Source organism: Patiria miniata, unplaced genomic scaffold, assembly GCF_015706575.1.
Source record: "Patiria miniata isolate m_02_andy unplaced genomic scaffold, ASM1570657v1 HiC_scaffold_5, whole genome shotgun sequence".
Lineage (NCBI taxonomy): Eukaryota > Metazoa > Echinodermata > Asteroidea > Valvatida > Asterinidae > Patiria > Patiria miniata.
Window position 1 is genome coordinate 20,368,835 of NW_024037072.1, and position 6,000 is coordinate 20,374,834.

Consider the following 6,000-nt stretch of genomic DNA (forward strand, 5'->3'; position numbering starts at 1 on the left):
AATCCGATTTGGAAAGATCGTCAGGGATACATGTTTTCATCATGTACATGTACAATTGTATCCTTAAGTTACTCTTTGGTAGTTCTTATATGACCTTTCATAACGTATAGGCCGATCATCAAGCATCGATGTGGAATGCGACTTGATATCAGCGCTGTTTTAATCAAGGAATGAAGCAGAAGCATACGGGCAAAATAACAGCCTGCAAGCAGTGAAAGAGATAGCTTATACATGTACCTGGAAAAGTAGTTTTAATATCATCGTCCATGACTTTCACAATCAAATTCTTGTGCGGCTATAAGTATAGCGCACTTACCGTTAACTTCCACGTGCGGCACAACTTCCCTCGCTATTTTTTTTGTTGCAATTAGGTAGAGCCTATAGATGTAACCCTCCTTCCTGGTTAGTGTAAGTCCGATTTGGGAGGGGATCGGCAAGGATACAGATGGCGTTTTTCATCTTCAAGTCATGTGAACTTCTTGAATGTTTGTTTACAGTGTGTGAGCTTATATGCGTTTTTCCAAGGCAACCTGCCATTATCAGCGTCGGCACATGTTTGTGCATTATGACATAATGTCTGTTTTTAAAAGTAAATAATGGAAAACTTGGGTAGAGTATAGTTACTTTCCATTGGGTCATAACCATGACCAGGTTAGAGGTAAGTTTAGACACAATTATTGGATGCATTGTAATTTTTCAACTGCAGTAAAACTACGGTGAAAACAACAAAGCTTGGTAAAAAAAAATGTCTGTAAGAAGTGCGACATGTTTATCATCTCATGCAATATTCTTCGTGTTCTTGTATTATTTTTCAACCTTCATATACATCATTTATGTCAGCCGGACTTGGAAAGATCAAACAGGTATATGTGTTCATAATGTATATGTTTTATCCTTACGTTACTCATTTTGGTAGTCTTTCTTTGACCTCATTGTAATGCCGACCATCATAGCGGAGAAGGTATCATCAGTGCATTACTTTCACAATCAAATTTTTGTGCGGCTATAAGTATACCGCACTAATCACCGTTAACTTCCAAAGGAATTATTGTAAGACATGCGCCATGTTTAGAGTCACGTGCGACCCTATTTTTTTCCCTTGTTAAATTTTTGTAATAAAGGTAGGGCTATACGTGTAAACCCTCCTTCTGCCGTATGATGTAAGACCGATTTGGAAGGGATCGGCAAGGATACAGATGGCGTTTTGTCATCTTCAAGTCATGTGAATTTCTTGAATGTTTGTTTACAGTGTATGAGTTATATGCGTTTTCCAAGGTAACCTGCCATTATCAGCGTCGGCACATGTTTGTGCATTATGACATAATCATGTCTGTTTTTAAAAGTAATAATGGAAAACGCGGGTAGAATCGTTACTATGTTCATTGGGTCATAACCATGACCAGGTTACAGGTTACAGGTTATTTTTCAACCTTCATATACATTATTTATGTCAGTCCGATTTGGAAAGATCGGCAGGGATATGTTTTCATAATGTATATGTTTTATCCTTAGGTTACTCATTTTGGTAGTCTTTCTTTGACCTCATTGTAATGCCGACCATCAAGCATCAGTGGAATGAGACTTGACAAAAGTGCTGTTTTATAATTTAAGGGAAAAAAAGCAGAAACCCATCCCGACAAACTAACAGCGCTGCAATACTTAATGAGATAGCGGTGAAGGTATCATAGGTGCATGACTTTCACAATCAATTTTTTTGTGCGGCTATAAGCATACCGCACTAATTACCGTTAACTTCCAAGGAATTATTGTAAGACATGCGACATGTTTAGAGTCATGTGTGCAACACTATATTATTTGTCCCTTGTTAGATGTTTGCAGTAAAGGTGCTGTATACGTGTAAACCCTCCTTCCGCCGTATGATGTAAGTCCGATTTGGAAGGGATCGGCAAGGATTAAGATGGCATTTTGTCATCTCCAAGTCTGTGAATTTTTTGAATTTTTGTTTTGTATGAGATATATGTGGTTTCCAAGGAAACCCGCCATTATCAGCGTCGGCACATGTTTGTGCATTATGAAAACAAGCATTCGAGCAAATAATGCAAAACATGGGAAGAATCATTTAGTTTTCATTTGGCCATTACCATAACGAGGTTACAGGTATAGACGTAATTATTGGATGCATTGGAATGTTTCAACTTCAGTAAAACTTGGTGAACACAACAAAGCTTGGTAAGAAAAAATGTCTGTAAGATGTCCGACATGTTTATTATCGCATGCGATATTCTTCGTGTTCTTGTATTATTTTTCAACTTTCATATACATCATTTATGTAAGTCCGATTTGGAAAGATCGGCAGGGATATGTTTTCATAATGTATGTTTTATCTTGAAGTTAGTTTTTTTGGTATAGTCTTTCTTTGACCTCATTGTAATGCCGACCACCAAGCATCAGTGGATGTGTGCATGACTTTCACAGTCAAATTTTTGTGCGGCTGTAAGTATATACCGCACTTACCGTTAACTTCCAAAGGAATTATTGTAAGACATGTGACATGTTAGGAGTCACGTGCGACACTATTGTTGGTTCTTGGTTGGTTCTTCTCCTAAATACTCCACGTGGGAGTTTATACAGGAGGCCAGAAACACCGGGTCAAACCCCTTCTCTTAGCGATAAGTGTTTACTGGGTTCTTTTACGTGCATTTGTACAACACACGAGACCTACGGCTTAACGTCCCATCCGAAGGACGAAGCAATAATGGTTAAGTGCCTTGCTTAAGAGCACAAGTGTCCGCCGGCGGGCTCGAACCCACGTCACTGTTGCCTCTGAAACACCAGAACGTGAGTCCGGTGTTCTTAACCGCTAGGCCATCGCACTCCAATTGTTCCCTTGTTAATTGTTTGCAACAAAGGTAGACTTGACATATGTGGTTTTATTTAAGGAAAATTAAAAGGGCAGAAACTTTGATAGGGGCAAAATAATAACGCTGCGGTAGTATGAGATAGCTGGGAAAGGTAGTTTTAATATCATCGGTGTATGACTTTAACAATCAACTTTTTTGTGTGGCTGTAAGTATACCGCACTTACCGCTAACCCAAGTTCCAAAGGAATTATTGTAAGACATACGAGTGATGCGACATGCTTCATATTTGCTAATTATGACAAATAATCATGTCTGTTTTTTAAAAGTAAATAATGGAAAACATGGGTAGAATAGCTACTTTCCATTGTGTCAAGGCCATGACCATGGTACAGGTAAGCTTAGACATAATATTATTGCATGCGTTAGAAGTTCAATTCAGTAACAAATGGGCTAGGCCCAGTGTTTTCGTACCCCTGTTCACTTAGGAAAGAGTTGCAGCTTTCATCAAAGAAACCGATGATCTAAAAGTTGAGACAGACTGGATGAGCTAGGCTGCTTTGTCAGGACGAAAATGAACCTCCAAGGCTCCAACAGCCTCATCACACACAAACTCCAGGAACCGGAAGCAGGGAGGAGGACCGACAGATGAACGGATGACCTGCTTGCAGGGCTTCCCATTACTGATTCTTAAGGTTAGTTTATACGCCCTTGAAAATGAGCAGAAGCAAGTCACATAACCAATCAAAAAGAAGATCTGCTGCTCTGTAAGCCTCTGTTGTGTTCTTCCAGAAATAAAGAGTGCTGGTATCGGGGCTTTGCTTTGCCATAGATTCAATCAAAGTTTTTTTCCCCTTCGTAGCATGGGACTACGAAGCACATTTCTTGATAATTCAGATATTCTCTTTCGTCATGTGAAACCTTTTCAGAGAATTGAGGACCACTGACTGACGAGGGAATTGGCCTACTGTGATGGATGAGCCTGCCTCACGACATCGTAAGCTGGGAGGACCGACAGATGACTGACTCTGCCTGTTCAGCATGTCGTTACTTATTCTTGAGGTGAGTTTACTTTAAATACAAAAAGAGCTCAGTGTATGAAGGTTCAAATGTGTTATTCCTCTGCTTGTAGTTTTTCCTCTCCTACAAAATACACAATACTTGATTTCCTCTTTAAATACAAATTGTAAACTTTGCTTGTTTACTTTGTTTGTCATGTTTTAGAAGCTGAGGACCTCCAAGCTTGGATGAGACTGGACAATGACGAAGCAGCTCTATCTGGACAAGGATGCCCCCATCGGAAACTTTTAAAATTAACTTGTAGAATATTGAATGAGAAATCAGACTGTATCTTTGCAAAATCTGAAGTCATTAATATTATTCCAAAGATAAAAAGAATTGATTTTTTTTATTTCACTAAATTATTTATGCCTCTAAAATTATCTTTAACCTGATATTACAATAGATAACTAACAGTGTACTTGATATAAACACGATTTTTAACTTGCTGACAAACTATTGTCATGATATTTTTATTGGCATTTTAACAATGCATGTGTTAGGAATCTGTCCTAAATCCTCCACAATTATTACATCAATAAGATAATTTAATACTTCTTACCTTTAATGCATTAAATCGGATCTTTTTGGTAAATTAAGAGAGCTCTCACTCGGAGGCTGTCTTATTTTTGTTCAGTTTTAATGGAGAATTTTGCTCTTTAAATTTTAACTTGATATTGATAGTGCATTGTTAAAGTTGCCATCAACTTATGTTATTAGAGTTGTAAACGATTCAAAAAGTATGAATTCATTGTTAAAAAAACTGGACAAATTTGGCAAACTGAAGACGTCAGTTTACCTATTACAATTATGTGGTTTTTTACTCATACAAAACTCAGGAATTTAAAACTTTTGGAAAATTTAAAGAGTCAATTGTTCAGGAACTGCTGTCCACCCAAATGTTGGAAAATTTTTAAAAGGTGAATACCCCTCCCCCTCAGTTTTACAGAGGCACTTTCTTCCCAGTCACATACAAAAATGAAATTTTATAAATGATTCTTTTTTTTCATTCAGAAACTCCTTATTTAATGCATTGCAACTGGTAAAACTGGCACTCGAATAACATTTGTGTTTATCCTTTTGTGATATGATTTGATCGCACTTTTTTAATTTACTAACAATTTGTTTACTTTGTGTTTCTTGGTGGTTTAACATGTCTTTTTCACTTTATTAATTGTTCAATTAACCCAACAAAAGGATAAACGCAATGTATACCGAGTGCTGAACTTGCCTCATATCAAAAAATGTATTCACATAATAGCTAAATAAAAAAAATAATAATAAAAGGGCTTCCCACAATCTGTGTGTAATTTTCTTTTTGGGGGCGGGCTATGTCCTTGCTTTTATCTTCCCTATTTATCTAACTTATTCACAAAAAGGGAAATACAAAAAACCGGCTTTACCGTATGCATGTAACTAATCGTTGCTGTACCCAATCATATAATATTACAATGTATTATTAAAGTTGTAAATACGTGCTTTTTCAAAATTTCGCTTTTCTTTTCCGAACGAAATTTTAGAGAACATAATGTCCTGTAACAAATCAATTTGCTTGTTGCAGGCAGTTTTATATAGTTTTAATAAGTGGTTCGAAATGGCGCGCACTATTCATAACGAATTAGGGGTGTCCTGCTCTTAATTCAAAAGTTGACATTTATGCATTGACTTGTCGTGGGCCGATTTTTGATGTCGTGCGATGTATCATTGGAAAGCTTATAACTAATTTAAGGCGAGAACATTTTTAATTGAATTTGAAGATGTATTTGTCAATGTGCTACACCCAAAAAGCACGTAATTATGCCTTTTAACTTCTCAGATTTAGTTGCATTTGTTTAACATTTTTGCAATGAATCAGTTGAGTTTGTTTTGTAATGAATTTAGTTTAAATAGTTTTATGTGAATCAGGTTTATATAAGGAATAAAATAAAAACCAGAAATATGTGAGACGCTTGATATCCTTGGTATATTGTCGTCATTATATTTGCCTCAGTGCTTTTGTTTTAGTGGTTGGGCGGTCAAGCTAGTCGCGCTTAGTAAACTCAGCCCCACACATTTTGTACAATGTATTGTAAAGATCACGTTTGACTTCTCAACTTAAAACGCAGTCATCAAAAGCTAAACA

At 36.8% G+C, this 6,000-nt stretch overlaps 1 long non-coding RNA gene across 1 annotated transcript; it reads left to right on the plus strand.

Moving 5' to 3' along the window:
- The first annotated feature begins 2,866 nt into the window (after positions 1-2,866).
- Positions 2,867-4,839, plus strand: LOC119741981. The gene is made up of 3 exons (XR_005272795.1): positions 2,867-3,514; positions 3,749-3,881; positions 4,044-4,839. It is a non-coding gene; the product is annotated as an uncharacterized LOC119741981 (long non-coding RNA).
- The last annotated feature ends 1,161 nt before the right edge of the window (positions 4,840-6,000 follow it).